Here is a 20911-nt window from a genome sequence, read left to right on the forward strand (position 1 = left end):
ACTCCTCCTAACTTAGACCAGTAATTGCATATACTTTCCCCCAAGGATCTTATTTAAAGCAAAAAAAAAAAAACATCTTTACTCTCGCTTTGCTGTTCTGTTTTACTGGTAGATTTTTCTTTTTTTTTTTTTATAAGAGCACTTTTTATTTCAGTCAAAGAAAAGTCTAGCTGAAAGGATTACAGTACCAAGCAATCAAACTCCCACTGTTAGAGGCACTATTCTGATTTTGTAAATTCAGTTTAGAAAAGAGTATTTGGGTTGCATGTTCCCCAGTTCCCCAGACCAGAAGGGCAAAGGAAAACTGAAGAGACTTCTACAATCTACTGATTCTGTTCTTTGGACCCAACAGCAAGCTGGCCAAGCCCTCACCGGTTTGTCTAGAAGTCACTGATCCACCACTGAGGGACACGGGCCAAGTTACGCTATATACAAGAAAAGAGGTGAGAGATGGCAGGTCATCTGGCCAAGCGCAGACACCCGCAGCTTCAAAACTCCTCGTGAAAGGGGTAATCCCAGTGGGAGGCACAGCTCACCAAGGTGCAGGCCCTCCAGTCCCTGCTGCAGATGAGCAAGGTGGTCGTATCCTCCTTGTTCTGTTCAAAGTCAAGGACCTGGATGTTCTCAGCAATGTGTTCAGGCGTCACCGACTTGGGATCATGATCAGCTTCCTCTGCATGGGAAATCAGATCAGCACTGGGGCTGTGGTTTTATTGTGCTTGTCTGCAATTGTTCTGATCCTCGGGTCCTCCAGTATGGAAGGGTCCTTGAGCTTGGCCCAGGGCCTGTTGGGAGAGCCGAGAGGACTATAGGCAGTCAACACAATGCCTTTGGAGTTGCAGTACTGGATTAACTTCTCCTGAGTGAGGTATGGGTGGCACTCAATCTGGTTAACCACCGCTTGTATTTTAAGCCAGGTTTGTTTAAGATCTTCTCCACTTGGAGATGGTTGAAGTTGGAGACTCCAATAACTTTCACCAGCCCTTCGTCCACCAACTCTTCCATGGCCGTCCAGGTATCCATGAAATCTTTCTCACTGGGAATCACATTGATGTCCTCATCCAACGGGAAAAAGTCTTTCCCAGGCTTGAAGCCCGTGGGCCAGCGGATGAAGTAGAGGTCCAGGTGATCCAGCTTCAGGTCGCTGAGCATCTTCTGGCAGGCTCCTTTCATCAGGGCTTTGTTGTGATACATACACCACAGCTTGCTGACGCTGAAGAGGTCCTCACATTTCACAGCCTTGCCCTGCAGCTTCACGTGGAGGGCCAAATCCACCTCATTCTCATTCTGGTACACGTGGCACAGTCAATGTGACGGTACCCAAAGTCAATCACCACCTTCACAGCCTCCGTCACTTTGCCTGGAGGGGACTTCCAGGTGCCCAGCCCAAGATGGGCATCTTGGCGTTGGTGTAGAGCACGATGCGGTTGGCCATGCCTGCTGAGCTGTGCTGACAAGGATCAGGGGACCGTGGTAGATATTTTTCTAGTCTACTTTTTTTCACTGCAGATATAGTGGCTTAAGTATAATCAATGTATGGGAGGATCTCAATTCTGTTGCTTCTGAGACCTTTCCCCTTTTTCTAAGTGATGATCAATACCCACAGTTTTAGGGTCCTGGTATCAGCATATGTCTGTAAGATATGTGTCTACAGTTATATGTTTATAGCTGTGGCTTCATTTTCTGTTCATCACTTTCATTTCAACTTACTTTTTTCACTTTTGCTTTATGTGGATTTTACCTCAACCTATTGAGAGATCTCTTATCCATTTAAATATATGTTTGTAAAAATGCATTCAGCATTTCTAGATATTTAATCATGCATTATTTTTCACAATATCAAAGCAGCCATATTGATAGAACAACTCTAAATAACAATTTTAAAGATAACATTTTAAATTGTTTACCTTGGATAGAATATTCATTATTTTTCATGAGTCTGGAAAATAAACATTAGTCAGAACTTATCATACTTACTGTTATAGATTTTTCTCCCCAAAGCCCTGATGAAATCACTGTATATAAAATATTAATTTTATATATATTCCCCTTCATCAGTTAACAAGTATTTCTTTTGACATTTTGAAGATAAATCCTATTTTGGGTGTGCAGATGTTTTGTTGTTTTCATAACATTCAAATAAGTTGTATCTTCCAACATTTCTTGAGATAGCTTGCTATTTTTAGACAAAAAAGAAATAAGCAATAAATTTCTGAGCAATGTATTAAAGAAAATTAATGCTTAAGTAACATTTGATACTGAGAACTGGAAAGTGAGTTGATCAGAATCACACTGGTTAGCCTGGAAAGTGAGTTTTTAACAGAAAGCAAATTTGGCAATGCCAAGTCTGAACAATTCATTGCTTATGACATGATTTGACATTATAATCATTCACCTTACACTCTTTGTACTAATTCTTTATATGAAGTAAGCAAATTTGTCTTTATAGTTTGGCTTCCCATTTGATTTCCTACAGAGATCATAAGTTGGTCAAGGAAACTATAAATCTTTTCTCCTTAGCAATGATATTTCTTTTTTGTATGTTGTTAAATTAGCATTCAGTTCTGCAGCAGCTTTTGTGAGCTTGGCTGACCTGAGACTATCTGGGAAAGATTGAAAAGCTAAAACTGAAACCTGAAATATTATGAACACAAGGATTCTGGGATGTTCTATACATTACCAATGAATCAGTTATCCCTTAAATGGTTCCTGTGTTTTAGTCACGTAGACAGTCATTTATTTCTGTCATTATTCATTCAATCATGCATTTACCCATGCACCCATCCATTTAACTATGCACTGAACCAGCACTTATTAAATATCTATATATCTAGTTCTATGCTAGCTGTTAGTAATAAAGAGAAAATTATTTCCAGCAAACTTTCTTTAGAAGGGAGGCAGATGGGTGCAACAGAAACATAATCACATATTACAAACATAAAAATAGGTTTTACTCAGTATGGTCAAAAGAAACTGGAGAACAAAAAAGAAGGAAACAAATATTTGTAACTCCTAATATCATCACTTTCTTTTAATTTCTCTGAAATTATGCCTTTAGTTATGAAAAGATATGAATTGATCCTGGATATATTTCTGACTATGTGTAAACATATAAGTAAATATAAATTAAAAGAATAAAAGTAAGAAAAATTCATGAAGTCACATTACTAGAGCCATCACTGGAAATATTTCCTCATTTAATAAGTGTATTGAGAACACCAATATGTACAATTATGTACAAAGCATATTTAATCACTGAATCGTGTGACTAAAAGTATTGCATCGATATCGAAGTTGGCCTTTTATATTTTTAGAATATGTTTTGGATTATTATTTATTAGAATTTTAATTTTTCATGTCAAATTTTAAACTATTGGAAGAAATCATTACAAATCTAAAGCTTTTTAGCTTCATGCTCTATTATGTCAATTTTTAAACTACAGTTTATTATGTAGATCAAGAAGAGCTTAAAAGTGTTTTTTACCAATAAATGAAACCTCTATGATTAACAGTGAGTATTAATCTTTGACATACATAAATGCCATGTAGATCTATATAGAATTTTATCTATATGTCCATAAAAAGAGGACTTATTTTTAAGAATATGAAGGAACAGTATTCATTTTTTTAAGAGACAAAATTTTGTGCTCAGTGATTAGGAGATAAAAAAAAGAACCTAGAAATTTAACTGGGCATATTGGTCATGGGCCACTACTGGATTTCCATAAATTATAGGATCTAAAACTACTGATCTGACATTTATAAGATTAACTTACAACATTAATTTTATTTGTCTCATTACAAAATTTGACAGTCTGTATATTTTTGGTCTTGGATTAAGAATTTTAGATATTTATTTATATTTAAGATTACTGAGAAAATATATGATGAATTTTCTCCCTAATACAATACAAAATATGTGCTGTAATTTTTATTCTAATGGTGGATAGTTAAGAAACAGTATTTATCTGTTGTATACAGGTCATATTAACAGATTGTATCAACTACAAACTGGCCCTTGCCATTGCACTTGCCATCTACCACAAGGATTAAATCATGTGCTGCTGCAGCTACTGACTTTCAACACCCTCTGAGAGGAATTCAATATTGAGAGCAGAAATGAGGCAGCCTGTGGTGGGGGTGGGGGTGCTGTGGGGGAGGAAACTGGAAGAACAAGTCTTCAGATAGTTAAATATTTTCAGGAGCCAAGTTTATGAATTCAATTCTTATATATCTTTGTATCTAAAAAAGCACTAAAATCCTTCATAGTGATGACTGCTCCTTATGACAGCAGAAAACTTCTGCAAAAAATATGGGATTGATTACATGTACTACCCCCTTCAACAAAATAACATATATTCTGACCTTCCCCTCTACCTCTTTGGAGCAGTTTCTCAGGGCTATCTGAGGTGCTGTCTCTTGGGCTATAGTTCTCATTTTGCCCCCAATAAAAGTTAACTCACAACTCTCACATTGTGTATTTTTAAAAGTCAACACTTGTTTAAATTACTAAACTGACAGCATGAATACTACATATATTCTCAAACTCATTTATTAAATTAGAACAAAAATTAGCACATTTTAAGTATGTTCCTCAAAAATGTCGCAGAGTTCAAGGATTTAAATTTCACTCACATTTTCTGAACATTTCTTGAGGTAAAAGACATAGTGTTAGGTAGTGTAAATAACATACAACTGGCTTCATGAAGAATCAAATATGGTAACTGTGACAAATACAGAATAGAGATATGAGGCAAAAGGCTGGTACAGAGGAGGGAATGATTGAGGGTTCTTGCCACAAGACAGTCTTTTAGAATCATTCTTGCTCGAACTGGGCTTTTGATTACAAATAGATTTTGTTTTTTGTTTTTTTTTTCAGGTAAATGAGGGTGGTGTAAAAGGGTATTGAGAATGAAGGAAAATAGAATAGCACATTGAAGAAACTATTCAGTATCCTAGGATGCAAGATGCAGATTTTCAGCAGGATGAATCTGCAACGTGGATATGATCAGATTCTATAAGATCTTGTGACTCAAGCTAGTATCTTTATCACTTGAATAATGGCAAACCACTGAGACACAGAAAAGATTAGAAACAGGTGAAAACAAACACATATACCCCTCCCACATATTAGTTTTCACCTTAGCAAATATGTTATTTACTTTATATTTCCAAAAGAAAAACAAAAGAGAACAACTGAATTTTCTGAAACTCATACAAATTTTAGGGGTTTTTTTGTTGTTAAAATTTTTTTTTAATTCTTTAATTTTTATTGGAGTACAGTTACTTTACAATGTTGTGTTATTTTCTCCTGTATGACAAAATAAATCAGCTTTGGAAAGGAACATAGGAGTTTGCAAGGTCAATCTCTACTCTTGGCAGATAAAGACTTTAAACTTCTTAGAAGCTAAATGAGGTTCTTAAGCTCTTACCAAGGACCAAGTGCAGAACTGGACTAGACCACAGGTCTCCAACTCACTGTCCAGAATTATTTGGAGATTCAAAATCATTGTGACTTTGCAAGATAGTTGCAATATATCGATGCATGGTATGTTTAATGCCAGTACCATCATTCGCCTATTATACAATAGCTCTTGTATTTTGCTTTCATTAATCCAGGCTTTTAAGGTTCCTTGCCTTTCAGATTAATCTCTGGCATATGCACTGTTAGTAGGAGTAGTATTTGGTTTTCATGTGGCTTCTTTTAATCTCAGTATGATTGAAAACAAAATGAATGTTTCTTGTGACTCTCTGTGCCCTAACCTCAGCATGAAAGTCCAAATACAGAATATGATGCATTGGCAGAGACTCAAGATGGAAGCAGAAGGAGGTGCCAAAGGTCTGATGATAGGAGCCAAGGTTTTTGGCTTGTCTGTGAAGGAAAATTAACACATGGGCTTTAAATGAAAAATATCCCATCTTCATGCAAACTGCAGCAACATTAATTACAAGAGTAAAGTCTATTCATACCTTACTTCAGAAGAAGGTGGGTTATTTTTCATTCTGGATGCACTGATTGTTATTCAATAACCTTGCTGGATTTTGCCCTTAACTGCATTTATCAACTATGAGACTTGTTCAGAAAATAAGTTTATAAGGTTAATTACCAGCACATTATGCAGAATGCAGAAAATTTGATGGTGGCTTTATATTCTGCTGGCATGTGAGGGAACATTTCAAAGGACTCAGCTCTGATTGTTTGTGACATGGTGTTTCCTTAATTAAGAATGACTATTCTCCTGCATGCATGCTCCCCACACAAGGTATATGCCAAGATTTAATTTTTTTAACTCATCTTTTTTTTTTGATAGCAAAAACCAAGATCAATTTACTGATTTGCTGGAAAAAAATACTAATACTTAATAATTTTAAATTGCTATTTAAGAAAGGAGCAATTCCATCAATATAAGTGAACTTTAGCTTTTTAATGTCTATTATATGTGTTTATGGTTGTGTGACAATGATAAACTGCTTAGTTCTTCTCTCAAAACTGTCAATACATCATCAAATTTTTTATTGACTTTCAGTTTTCACTCTGACACTTAAGTGGAATACATGCTTTATCTGTTTGTTTAGGGTATGTGATTAAGCGATAAGTACTCCTTGGTGGCTCAGACTGTAAAGAATTCACCTGCAATGAGGGAGACCTCGGTTCGATCCCTGGGTTGGGAAGATCCCCTAGAGGAGGGCAAGACAACCCACTCCAGTATTCTTGACTGAAGAATCCCCATGGACAGAGGAGCCTGGTGGCCTACAGTCCATGGGGGTCTCAAAGAGTCAGACACAACTGAGTGACTAAGTACACAGCATTCTCCTATCTATTTCTTAAGATTTATAAACTGAATGGCTTTCAACATCTCTTGAGGAAAACAACATGGAAGACTAGAAGACTCTGAATGAAGATACATACATCTCACAGTCCATACAGTTAATATTTGATGGCCACTGTTTCCCTCCTTTAATTAAACCTAAGATAATTGATCAATCTGTGAGACTACCGAAGATCCATTTTCACAAGCCAAGAGGATTTTTTTTTTAGAAATTTCATAACAATAGAGAAAAAGGAAGGTTTTTTTTTGTGTGTGTGTGACATTTTTATAATACTAGGAAAATTGGGGAAGTTCTTAGGCTCCAAAGTGTTGAACAACAAGAACGTTTACCTCCTTCTCTAATCTGTTCTGATATTACTCTTTTCCTAGCTATATTCTCACCATGGCAGTTAACTTTCAGGTCCTCAAACATTTCCCTCTTATTTTTACTGCAGATGACTTATCCTTGCCATTTCCTCTGCCTGAAATAATCGTCCACGGTTCTTGAATAGCTGACTCCTGGTTGTCATTCAGGAGTTGAAAGTCCCAGTTCAAAGGGACTTTCCTTAGAGAGGTTATGCTAATAATCTAATGTACAGCACAGGACTCCCTAACACCAACCACTCTCTCTCTCTCTCTCTTCAAACTTCTTTAATTCTCATCAAAAAGAATAGAAGTATCAGAATATATTTAGTTGCTTATTCTGTCTTCTCCTTCCAAAATGTAAAGACTTGGGTGGTTTTTATATTCCTATTATTTAGAGGATAGCAGTTCAAAAATATTGGTTGAATATAAGATAGAGGGTTTCCCAGTGGTAAAGAATTCATCTGCCAAGCAGGAAACCCAGGTTCGATCCCTGGGTTGGGAAGATCCCCTGGAGAAGGAAATGGCAACCCACTCTAGTAGTCTCACTTGAGAAATCCTTTGGACAGAGGGGCCTGGCAGGCTACAATCCATGGTGTCGCAAAAGAGTCAGATATGACAACAACTAAGCAACAACAAAAAATACAGAGAGCAAATGGGAGCACCCTGTGTGTGGAGCTTTCTGTAATAGATTCAATGCATTTCTGTCTTAAATTAGTGGTTACAAATGCTTTCAGAGGTCAGGTAAACAATATGAGTGAAATAGCCAGATATCTTGATTCATAGGGATAGGAAGGGGGAAGATTATGGCAAATTGTCGAATATTTGCTCTACCTACACTCAGTTCTGACTAACATTTATTTTCATGAATCTGAACTCCAAAATGCCAGAATCTGTGTATAATTCTTGAATTTTAGTGTTGGCAAAATAAATCTTCTTTTTAGAATTTTAGTAGCCGAAAATGTGTCTCTATGCTACATAAGTATCACTGATCCTCTTGTTTGCAACTTCAGCTACAAAATTAAATGTTACCATAAGAGAGTATCAAAAATTCCCAGAGGGGAAAAAAATAATCTCAGGAAATTGCATATGATATGTCACTCCCAATAAGGTATGTATTATATGACATTTCCATCTATAAAGACAAATTCAGTTGTAATTGAAACCTCAAAATGATAGTGATTTGAACAAGGTACAGATTATTTTTCTCATAATGAGATATAGTATGTTGGCTTTGTAGACCAGGAATCTGGTCTCCTTCAATTTAATTGCTTTACCAGCTTCACAAATGAATTTTTCTTCATGGTTCTCAATAGCTGCTTCAGTTCAAGATAACAAATCTGCATTTAGAAACAAGAATACATTTTGTGGCGGTAGCAAAACAAAAAAGAAAGAGATAGATATCAGATTTGTACTGCAATCAGCAGAAAAAAGGAAGTGGATGAAAGAAAAGTGGTAGAAAATATCTGTCACTCAGCTCGTAAGAAATTTTCCTGGAAACTGATACATACAGTTTTTTCATAGCCAACATATTTATTCAACAAATATTAGTAAATATTAGAGAAATTAAGTATGAATACACAACACATTTTTCACTGGGTCCCCAGGATAAGGCACCATTCTGAGAGATAGGGAAACACCAGTGAACAAACCATAATATCTGCTCTATGAAATTTATGTTCAGGGAAGATAAGAATGAAAAATGAAAAGTATATAGAAGTAAAATATATACAGTTGACCCTTGAAAAACATGAGTTTAAACTGAACAGATCCAATTATAGGTGGATTTTTTTCGATAATAAATACTACAAAAAAAGTGAAAGTGAAGTCGCTCAGTCGTGTCCGACTCTTTGCGACCCCATGGACTGTAGCCTTCCAGGTTCTTCCGTCCGTGGGATTCTCCAGGCAAGAATACTGGAGTGGGTTGCCATTTCCTTCTCCAATAAATACTATAGTACTACACTATTCCCAGGTGATTGAATCCTCAGATACAGTACTGAGGATACAGAGGAACCAGGTATACAGTGCATGCATGCTTGCTCAGTCGCTAAGTTGTGTCTGACTCATTGCAACCCCATGGATGTAGCCCATCAGATTCCTCCGTCATGGGATTTCCCAGGCAAGAATACTAGAGTGGGTTGCCATTTCCTTCTCCAAGAGATCTTCCTGACCCAGGGATTGAACCTGCATCTCCTGCATTGGCAGGTGAATTCTTCACCACTGAGCCACTTAGGAGTCCCTAGGTATACAGAGGGCCCACTATATGTGGGAATGTAAATTAGTGCAGCCACTATGAAAAACTGTATGGAAGTTCCTCAAAAGACTAAAAACACAGTTGCCATATGATCCAGTAATTCCACTCCTGGGCAAATATCCTGACAAAACTATAAATCAAAAAGATACAAGCACCCCTATGTTCATAGCAACACTATTTACAATAGCCAAAACATGGAAACAACCTAAATGTCCATCAACAGATAAATGGATAAAGAAGATGGAATACTACTCTGCTGTGAAAAAGAACAAAATAACGCTATTTGTAGCACTATGCAAGAAGAGATTATTGTGCTAAGTGAAGTAAAAGACAGAAACATAAGTGATACATGTTATCACTTATATGTGGAATCTAAAATAAGAGACAAATGAACGTTTCTAAGAAGCAAAAAGACTCACATATATATAGAACAGACTTCTAGTTGTCTGGGGAGGTGGGGGTAGGGGAAGGATGGGGGAGGGAAGGACTGGGAGTTCGGGGTTAACAGACCCAAACTCTCATATATAATGGATAAAAAACAAGTTCCTACTGTGTAGCACAGTAGGAATTATGTTAAATATCCTGTGATAAACCATACTGGAAATGAATATGAAAAAGAATGTGTATATATATGTGTGTGCATGTGTATATAACTGAATCACTGAATCACTTTGCTGTAGAGCAGAAATTAACATATTATAAATTAGCTGGACTTCAATATAATTTTTAAAAAATTTAGCCATTTTAATAGCTGTATAGTGCTTTTTATGTGGTTTAATTTGCATTTCTCTGGTGAAAAGTGCTGATTAACACATGTTCATATCCTGTTTGCTATTTGTATTTGTGAAATATATGTTCAGCTTTTATTTGTTTTCTTTAATTTTTTTGGTCATCTTTTTAATATTATTGTAATGGTTCTTTATATTTCTGGAAGCAGATCCTTTAGTTAGTTATATGTTATACACACATTACACACATTTTCTCCAAGTCGATGACTCTCCTTTTTAATTTTTTAACTTTATCTTTCAATGAGCTTTAATTTATATGAATGTTATCATTCAGCTGCTCAGTCATGTCTGACCCTTTGCGACCCCATGGACTACAGCGTGCCAGGCTTCCCTGTCCTTCACCATCTCCTGGAGTTTGCTCAAACTCATGTCCAGTGAATCAGTGATGCCAACCAACCATCTTGTCCTTTGTTGTCCCCTTCTCCTGCGTTCAATCTTTCCCAACATCAGGATCTTTTCCAACGAGTCAGTTCTTCACATTGGGTGGCCAAAGTATTGGAGCTTCACCTTCAGCATCCTTCCTTCCAATGAATATTCACGGTTGATTTCCTTAGGATTGACTAGTGTGATCTTGTTTTCCAAGGGACTCTATTAATTTTCTTTTGCATTTTGTACTTTTTGTATTTGGTTTATGTTTTCTTTTATTCCCTAATTCAACATCACAAGAATTTTCTTCCTTGATTTCTTCTAGGTCTTTGTAGCTTTATCTCTTTTATTTAGGTCTATGATCAGGTTTAGGTAATTTTTGTGCATGGTTTGAGGCATGAGTCAAGGTTCATCCATTGTATTGGCTTATCATCTTTGTCAAAACTCATTTGATGGTCTAAGTGTGAGTCTACTTTTGACTTCCATTGATTTTGATGTCTATCATTATGTGACTATCATACTATAGCTTTATAATAAGTTTTGAAATCGGATAGTATGAATCCCAGAATCCTGTTCATTTTCAAGAATGGCTAGAATGATTTTATACTATTTAGTTTAATCCTAACAATATATTCTGGTATAGTGATTATTGTTATTACCATTAACTGCAACAGAAATCTTATATATAAAAATGGCAGAGCCAAATTTGAATAATGCCAGTGTGACTCCAAAATCTATTAATTCAACCATTATGTAGTTCTGTTTCCCTGCATATGGACAATATGATATTGGACCTATTTATGGACACTAATGACTAAAAGAAACCTAATGACATCTGTATTGTGTGTGTACATGCTCACACATGTGTATGTATCTGTATTATATATGAAAATTCAGAACAAGAACTTGTGCTATCTTTTAGAAGATAATAATTTTCCCATTAGCCTCAGTAGATTTAACTTTATAGTTTTTGCTGAGTTTCTATGCTCTTTTTGGCCTTCCTGGTAAAAATAGGTCTAAATCCTTAATCATATTGCCACGTATAGCATATTTCAAACTTATGTTCAGAGCTCATGACCTTTATAAAATACTTGAACTGCTACAAGTTCATATAATAACACTGGTTTATAGATTTACTTAATGCAGGTATTAAAATCTTATCATCAGACAACAGCATTCCTGACATAATACATGAGAGTTGAAAGAAAACATAGGCCTTGGTGGAAGAAGACAATGGCAAATTTAAATTTCAAAATTCAGGAGGATTATTTTTTTCTTTATGGTATAAATAAAGTTTCTAAGTGCCTGAAATAATGGGAACTGACTCTGCCTGGTCTGTCAGACAACATGTACTGAAACAGTTTTACTAAGTGGATCAAGGGAGGGAAGATACTATAGTCTTCAGGAATGACATTGCAGAAATCATGCCATCAGAGAGCCTGGCATTCCATGGGCCTAAAGCAGAGATGTATGTTTATAATCACTTGTTAAGGGTACAAGTATTAGGAATACTTTCTCTAGATTCAGGAATTAGTTTATAGCTACGTTATCTGAGTATTTATCAAAGTCACGAAAGAAAATAGGAAAAAATTATCTTCTGGGGTCAAACACTAAAATGGAGTTGTTCATATGCCCCTAAAAATAGAATCTTACAAAACTCACTTCCCAATATTAGAGCTGATTTCTAAGAAATTAATAGAAAAATTGTCAGTTGACAGAAAGAGAAAAGGAGTATTTTAGTGATGTGCTAAAAGATGAACCCAAGAAAGAGGTTTGCCTCTCTCAGGCATGGTACCAACTTCAGTGGCACACCCTGACATATATGTATAGAGGTAAGGCTAGGGAATCAAGAAGTTAACCATTGCAATAATTTTATTCCAGGTAGGAAGTGTTGGGGGCCGACAACAGCAGTGCAACTAGAAAGTTTTCTGAAGTAGGATCAGTGGGATACAGTAATCATTTGAAGAGAACAGATGTTTGAATTTTTCAGATCATGATTCTCCTCGTAATATAAACATTTTCCTTTAAAAAAAAAGCCTTAAATGGACTCTTTGGAACAACACTTATTTTATTTTTAGTAGTCAATGTTAATAGGGAAAAGCTATTTAGAGCAAGAGAATGAAGGGAAAAGAGTGGATGATCTTCCCAGGCATGTGTTTCACAATGAATACAGGCCCATCTGGGCCCAGCAATCTCCATCTCTGCCACTGAAAGTATGCTCCATATGTATTCATGAGTTCCCGCTTTAGCATTGTGGGAGCCTGTGACCTTCAATTTGGCAAGGCATGCTACAACAGGATGAATGGTATTCTGCATTCAAAGAATATTCAAAAAAATATCCAAAAAACTATTGTGTTCAATAGTTTGTATTAAAAAAACATGTATCTTTTAATCTTGAGAAAAAAATGGTGTAAATTAGACCATACTCTTGTTCTCTGAATAAGGATTATTATTGGCTCTAGTTAATGTTGCCTGAGTCCCAGATATAAACTAAGGAAGATCTGTAGACATACCATGTGCTGAGAACATTTCTAGTGGTATAACCAAGGACATGAATCAGGAAACAGGCAACGTTAACTTTCTCTGCTTAATATAGTGCAACTTAATAAATGTTTCATATATGAAATGATCTGCAGGGATGTATATGTTTTTTTGAATAATGAGTTGAAAAGTGAAGGGAAGAAACAACCATTCAGCTGGTTAAAGTCTCTTCATGATACCAGGCTATTATTTTGACTGACGTTGGCACTCAACTACCTGGGCTATTGTTGTCACATTGCCTAGACATATCCTGAGGAAGGCCATCAAGTCTCAAAATGGAAATATCCAGAACTGAAAAAAAGAAAAACCAAAGACAAAATCCACCAAAGAGAGACAAATTGTAGGATGTGATGGTTTTGCATCCTGAAAACAAGCCATTTTTCAACTGCATGGTGTTAACAGAGACGTTGAAGAAACTAAAAAGGATCAGAAACATCTGACTGTTTAATGTTAGTGTAGTCATTCACCTTTCTTCTGATTTTGAAATGTTCTGAAACTTTCTGTTCAGTTCAGTTCAGTTCAGTTCAGTCGCTCAGTCGTGTCCGACTCTCCGCGACCCCATGAATCACAGCACGCCAGGCCTCCCTGTCCATCACAAACTCCCGGAGTACACTCAAACTCACGTCCACAGAGTCGGTGATGCCATCCAGCCATCTCATTCTCCGTTGTCCCCTTCTCCTCCCGCCCCCAACCTTTCCCAGCATCAGAGTCTTTTCCAGTGAGTCAACTCGTCGCATGAGGTGGCCAAAGTATTGCAGTTTCAGCTTTAGCATCAGTCCCTCCAATGAACATCCAGGATTGATCTCCTTTAAAATGGACTGGTTGGATCTCCTTGCAGTATAAGGGATTCTCAACAGTCTTCTCCAACACCACAGTTCAAACTTTCTGTACCTGCTTCCTAATTTGGTGCCCGAATGTTATACTTCAAAAAGTGTTAAAAATGTAAAATTACAGTTGTAACTTGCTTAGCCTGTAAAAAGGAAAAAAAAAAAGTCAATTCACTTTTGCCTGGTTCCTTCCTTTGTAGCTATTGAAGTTAGATACATGATTTCCTGCTTCCCTAGTATCTCAGACTGTAAATTTGTCTGCAATGCAGGAGGCCCAGATTTGATCCCTGGATCGAGGAGATCTGCTGAAGAAGGGAATGGCTACCTACTCCAGTATTCTTGCCTGGAGAATCGCACGGACAGAGGAGCCTAGCAAGTTACAGTCCATAGGGTGGCAAAGAGTCGGACATGGCTAACACTTTCACATGATTTCCTAAGAAGAGAGGAAAATCCCCATTCAGTTTGTCCACACTGATTTTGGCCACAATTGTTCTGACCAATCAGGCTTGGAATGAGGGGGTAGAAAAAATGTGTACAGATGCTGTTTTGCAGAGACAGAAATGTCTGAACTATAAGGAGAGGAGCAGAATGATGTTGAAATGTGAAGGGTGATAGAAAAAGATGACTCTCTTAGCTTGGCTTGATCACCACTGGAGATATTCCACGAGTTAAGAGTATAGTCATAAAATTCATTTCAGTTCAGTTCAGTTCAGTCACTCAGTTGTGTCCGACTCTCTGCGACCCCATGAATCACAGCACGCCAGGCCTCCCTGTCCATCACCAACTCCTGGAGTTCACTCAAACTCATGTCCACAGAGTCAGTGATGCCATCCAGCCATCTCATTCTCGGTCATCCCCTTCTCCTCCCGCCCCCAACCTTTCCCAGCATCAGAGTCTTTTCCAGTGAGTCAACTCGTTGCATGAGGTGGTCAAAGTATTGCAGTTTCAGCTTTAGCATCAGTCCTTCCAATGAACACCCAGGATTGATCTCCTTTAGAATGGACTGGTTGGATCTTCTTGCAGTACAAGGGACTCTCAAGAGTCTTCTGCAACGCCACAGTTCAAAAGCATCAATTCTTTGGCGATCAGCTTTCTTCACAGTCCAACTCTCACATCCATACATGACCACAGGAAAAACTATAGCCTTGACTAGACTTATTCAAATGAAAACACTTATATAAGTACCCATGATGCCCTTTAATTTAACACACGGGTAACTCTTCAGCAAAACTAGAAACCATTTGAGCACAGGAAACCAGAGAACACCAGTTCTTTCTAACCATCTTAACTTCCTCCATCTTCAGAAGCTCCTTTCACATAAGCTTGGGTATCGTTACATTAGAAAAGGAAAATCTGTTACAATCTCTTTGTATCTCAAGCTATCGTCTAATCACTTCATTTTTAACAATTATTTAAAGTTTTAAAAATTATTTATTTTTTGGCTACACTAGGTCAAGATTGCTGCTACTGCTGCTGCTGCTAAGTCACTTCAGTCATGTCCGACTCTGTGTGATCCCATAGACGGAAGCCCACCAGGCTCCCCCATCCCTGGGATTTTCCAGGCAAGAACACTGGAGTGGGTTGCCATTTCCTTCTCCAAGGTGCTACACATGAGCTTTTTCCAGTTGGGGTGAGTGTGGGCTAATTCTCACTGTGGTGGCTTCTCTCATTGCAAAGCACAGCTCTGCGTGGGCTTCAGTAGTTGCGGTGCCTGGGCTTAGTTTTTCTTTGGCATGTACGATCTTCCTGGTCCAGGGATCAGACCTGTGCCTCTTGCACTGACGGGCAGATTCTTAACCACTTGACCAACAGCGAAGTCCAACAACTTTAAATCTGATTTCTAATTGTGTGACTCTATTGAAATATAAACACTAATGTCCCTCTCTTCTTAAATCTTACATCTTTTTTTTATATTTCATTCTCCGTATAGATTCAGGTGTTGTTGTCATTTAGTCGCACAGTCATGTCTGACTCTTTGCAACCCCATGGACAGAATCATGCCAGGCTTCCCTGTCCTTCACCATCTCTTAGAGTTTGCTCAAACTCGTGTCCTTTGAGTCAGTGATGCCATCCAAACATCTTCTCCTCTGTCATCCTCTTCTCCTGCCTTCAAAATTTCCCAGAATTAAGGTATTTTCTAAGAGTCAGTTCTTTTCATCAGGTGGCCAACATTTTGGAACTTCAGCTTCAGCATCAGTCCTTCCAAAAAATATTCAGGATTGATTTCCTTTTGGACTGACTGGTTTGATCTCCTTGTAGTCCAAGGGACTCTCAAGAGTCTTCTCTAACACCACAGTTCAAAAGCATCAATTCTTTGGTACTCAGCGTTTTTTTGTGTGTTTTTTTTTTGCCTTTTTTTATTTTTTTATTTTACAATATTATATTGGTTGGTTTTGCCATACATTGACATGAATTCGCCCCGGGTTTACATAAGTTCCCCCTCCTGAACCCCCCTCCCACCTCCCTCCTCCCTTTATTACTCAGAGTTTTTTATGGTCCAACTCTCACTTTCATACATGACGACTGGAAAAACCATAGCTTTCACTATATGGACCTTTGTTGGCAAAGTAATGTCTCTGTTTTTTAATATGCCATGTAGGTTTGTCATAGCTTTTCTTCCAAGGAGCAAATAATTTTTAATTTCATGGCTGCAGTCGCTGTCATCAGTGATTTTGGAGCCCAAGAAAATAAAATCTGTCACTGTTTCCATTGTTTCCCCATCTATTTGCCATGAAGTAATAGGACCAGATCCCATGATCTTAGGTTTTTGAATGTTGTTTTAAGCCAGTTTTTTCATTCTCCTCTTTTACCTTCAACAAGAAGCTCTTTAGTTCCTCTTCGCTTTCTGCCATAAGGGTGGTGTCATCTGCATATCTGAGGTTATTGATATTTCTCCTGGCAGTCTTGATTCCAACTTGTGCTTTTATGCAGCCTGGCATTTTGCATGCTGTACTATGCATATTAATTAAATAAGCAGGGTGACAGTATACAGCTTTGATGTACTCCTTTCCCAATACAGAACCAGTCAGTCATTCCATGTCCAGTTCTAACTATTGCTTGTTTACGGTTTCTCAGGAGGCAGGTATGGTGGTCTGGGATTTCCATCTCTTTAAGAATTTTCCACAGTTTGTTGTCATCCACACAGTCAAAGGCTTTAGCATAGTCAATGAAGCTGAAGTAGATGTTTTTGTCTGGAATTTTCTTGCTTTTTCTATGATCCGGTGGATGTTGGCAATAGGTTCATTAACATCTAGCATTTTACGTATCTTTTTACTTGAAATTCATCTCTCTCTTTACCTCTGTGGCTCTGAACCCTGTCTCCTAAGGTTAGTGTTTCCCAAAGCAGATTTCTATTCTTTTGACATCTGGAAGTTCAGTTCAGTTGCTCAGTTGTGTCCAACTCTCTGCGACCCCATGAATCACAGCACGCCAGGCCTCCCTGTCCATCACCAACTCCCGGAGTTCACTCAAACTCATGTCCACAGAGTCGGTGATGCCATCCAGCCATCTCATTCTCTGTCGTCCCCTTCTCCTCCTGCCCCCAACCTTTCCCAGCATCAGAGTCTTTTCCAGTGAGTCAACTCGTCGCATGAGGTGGTCAAAGTATTGCAGTTTCAGCTTTAGCATCAGTCCTTCCAATGAATACCCAGGATTGATCTCCTTTAGAATGGACTGGTTGGATCTTCTTGCAGTACAAGGGACTCTCAAGAGTCTTCTCCAACACCACAGTTCAAAAGCATCAATTCTTTGGCGATCAGCTTTCTTCACAGTCCAACTCTCACATCCATACATGACCACGGGAAAAACCATAGCCTTGACTAGACGGACCTTTACTTTGTTGGCAAAGTAATGTCTCTGCTTTTTAATATACTGGGTTAACTTTTACAAGACTGATTGTCTCTAGACTGGCTGGTACAAAGCTTCAAAGAAACTCATTACACTGATGCTTAAAGGCATCCAGTCCTACAGAGGATTGCAACAAGAGTTCAGAGTAATGGTTCTACCAAGTTGACTAACTGTAACCACATTACATGCTCAGTGGTTTGAACTCTAGTCCCTGATGATACCAGTGGAGGCACTAAAATTCTCATGACCATGAATACTGGATTGATGGCACAGAATTCTACTAGTTTTATAGCTGTATTCTTAATGCTTGACCTCAGTTTCTTAATCACCAAAGGGGAGGGTGTTCTCTCAGTTACGGAGTGCTTCAATTCTGGATTAAGCTTGGGGACAAGTTTCCCAGTCAAAGAGTTTAGGAGCCCCAGACCTTTGACCAGGGTCCCTCTTCTGGAGCCTAATGTCCAGACTTTTGTGTGCTGTCACAGCAGGCAAAGAACCACACAATCCTGCCACTGCTCTCATTTTGGTACTGTTCTCCACTGATGGATGCTGATTTGGAAGGCGGGTGTGCTTCCTTCCTAAAAATTCACCTACAGTCTTTTTCCTCAAGGAATCCATCTATTCACGACCTTCTTCTACTTATGCCGAGGTTCAGGGTAGAGAGTATGATTTATTAAATCTTATGTCTCTGTTGCCTAGCACAATAACTGCTACAGGTAAGAGTTTTGCTCTACCAAACTCAACAATCCAACAGCAGGACATCACAGCCTTTTGTTTTTTAAATAGATGAGTTAGAAACATTATCTGAGCAGTTCTTTTAGAGATTAATTTTCCTTCAAAAAAAAAAAAACAAACACCTCTCTTGTTTACTTCCCATCTTTTTGAAGAATGCAATAATTGACTCTTGTCATCCAAGTTCAATACCTTGGAGCCACTTCTGAATCTTCTCTCTGTGAGTTTCCATGTTAGTCACTGTGGATTAAGGCAGACTGTGCCAGCTATATATTCTGATTGCTACCACTGGATGTCTTAATAAATTGCAAGTAGGAAACAAAGTACCAAACAGATACACAATAGTAGCTTTTCACCATCTGTTATTATACTTTTTTTCTTTTTTTGGTAAATATCTTGTCTCCTCATCTAAATTAAAAACTCTTTAAGGGCAATGACCTTAATTTCCCACAATAACTAGAACCATTCTGTGCCTAATTGCTGCTTAAGAAATACTGGTTAATTTTGATTAGATGATAAGAGTTATGGAAAAGGATAAAAACACAAGGAGGAGAGAAGCATCACAGGACATGCAGGAGGGTAAAGAACTGAACTGAACTGAAAGAATTAGGAGGTGTTTAAAGATGTGTCACCCATTTCACAAGTTTTATTGGCCTGAGATCTCTAAAAACCTAAAAGGCCAGTCTGACCAACTGACCGGAAAGTACAGTGATTTCAGCTCTCCTCCAGACAGCTGATGCTTTTCAGCCTGATGACAGTCTGCTCTCTAATCAAACTAAGGAAGCTCTCCACTTTTTCAGTGATTGAGAATCATAGAAAATTTAGACATGGGAATATTTCTCATTATCTTTGATACATGTACATTTTTGAAATGAAATTTCTTGACAGAATACAAAAAAAAAAAAAAAAAAACACACCAGAGAGAATAAAGTGGCACATGTTTTCCTGGAGGGCTACAGCTCTTACAAATGTCTGACCTTGTTTGCCGGGTTCAGGACAGCATTAGTAGATTTCCCCATCTGAAATTAACACTATCCATCTATATACTGGCAAGTGTCTGGAGAGGCAGAGTCAAAGGAATCAGCTTGTAGGCTAAATGGGAATTGAATGCCCAGGTTCCCTGGGTTTTGGAAGCAAGACATTTTCATATGTGCTGATCAAGTGGACTCTTGGTCTATAAGGAACATTATTTTGTAATTTGCTAAGAAATGTATTGGAATTACAGAAAATATTTATCCAGAGAAAAATGCCTGGATTCACTTGTGAAGATTTCAGTGTTATCACACAGGTACAGATTTATACCCCAAAGTCTGTGTGTATCAAAATAAAACACAGTGGGGTAGGGATAGTTTTGCACTATTTTACCTCCCTTTTGTCTTGTTTCAAATTCGAAGGCATAGTTTGTCCATCTCTCTTTCCATATGTGTGTATAATCATGTTTTATGTGTTTCTTGTCGCTCAGAAATGACATACTCACTCTTTAAATGGTGATTTCTGTGATCCTTTTGTTAAATTCTTTTTTTTAATTGAAGTATAATTGCTTTACAGAATTTTGTGGTTTTCTCCAAAAATTGACCCCCTTCCTAGCTCTCTGATTTCATCTGTAACTACTTCTCATCTTGAGTCCTCTACTCAAAATATCATTTTGAACCCTCTACTAGAAAGAGCATTTTATGTAGTTCTCTCAAAATACCCTATTAGTATATACACCTATGTCCCTTTATACTTGCTGTTCTCCCCACCTGGAATGCTGCATACTCCCTGTATGAATAATAAGATCATACAATGAACCTAGGTTGACAAAGATATTTAAGAAGGATTCCTAGCCATTACTGTAGGAGGCAGAAAGAGAAAAAGGTAGAAAACCATTCTTCTGTGTTCAGTTCAATTCAGTCGCTCAGTCGTGTCCAACTCTCCGCGACCCCATGAATCACAGCACGCCAGGCCTTCCTGTCTTCTGTGTTATGAAAGAAATTTTTGCTATACCACTCTCCTCTGTGTAAGTTCTTAAATTTCTTTGAGTTTTAGTCTCCAACATTTAAAAATGAGGATAATAATATGTCATATGACTGCTGTAAGGATTAAAAAAAAAAGATCATACGAAATGTTATAGGCAAGGCAAATACTATTTTGGGGGTTCATTTCAGACCATCAATTATATGACTTTATGATTTTCTCCCAGTTCTGTTACTGTCATTTTTCTCTTTAGGACTGGCCAAGAACTGTCACTAGGAGGAATCTATCTTCTATGTATTTATTCTTTGTCTTTATCATCAGGAGACTCACCTAGACCAAGATTATTCATTATTAATAAAAAGTCATCAATTTTGCTTAAGAGCTCTAGCTAATATGTAAGAAAAGTGTGGAGTTATTTTGAGAATTTAGGGA

General features: G+C 37.6%; 1 pseudogene; it reads right to left on the minus strand.

Moving 5' to 3' along the window:
• Positions 1-488: 488 nt before the first annotated feature.
• Positions 489-1435, minus strand: LOC129538395 (aldo-keto reductase family 1 member B1 pseudogene; annotated as a pseudogene).
• Between the last annotated feature and the right edge of the window lie 19476 nt (positions 1436-20911).

The sequence above is a fragment of the Moschus berezovskii genome, chromosome 2 (assembly GCF_049115385.1).
Source record: "Moschus berezovskii isolate FMDL1 chromosome 2, NW_MosBer_1.0, whole genome shotgun sequence".
Lineage (NCBI taxonomy): Eukaryota > Metazoa > Chordata > Mammalia > Artiodactyla > Moschidae > Moschus > Moschus berezovskii.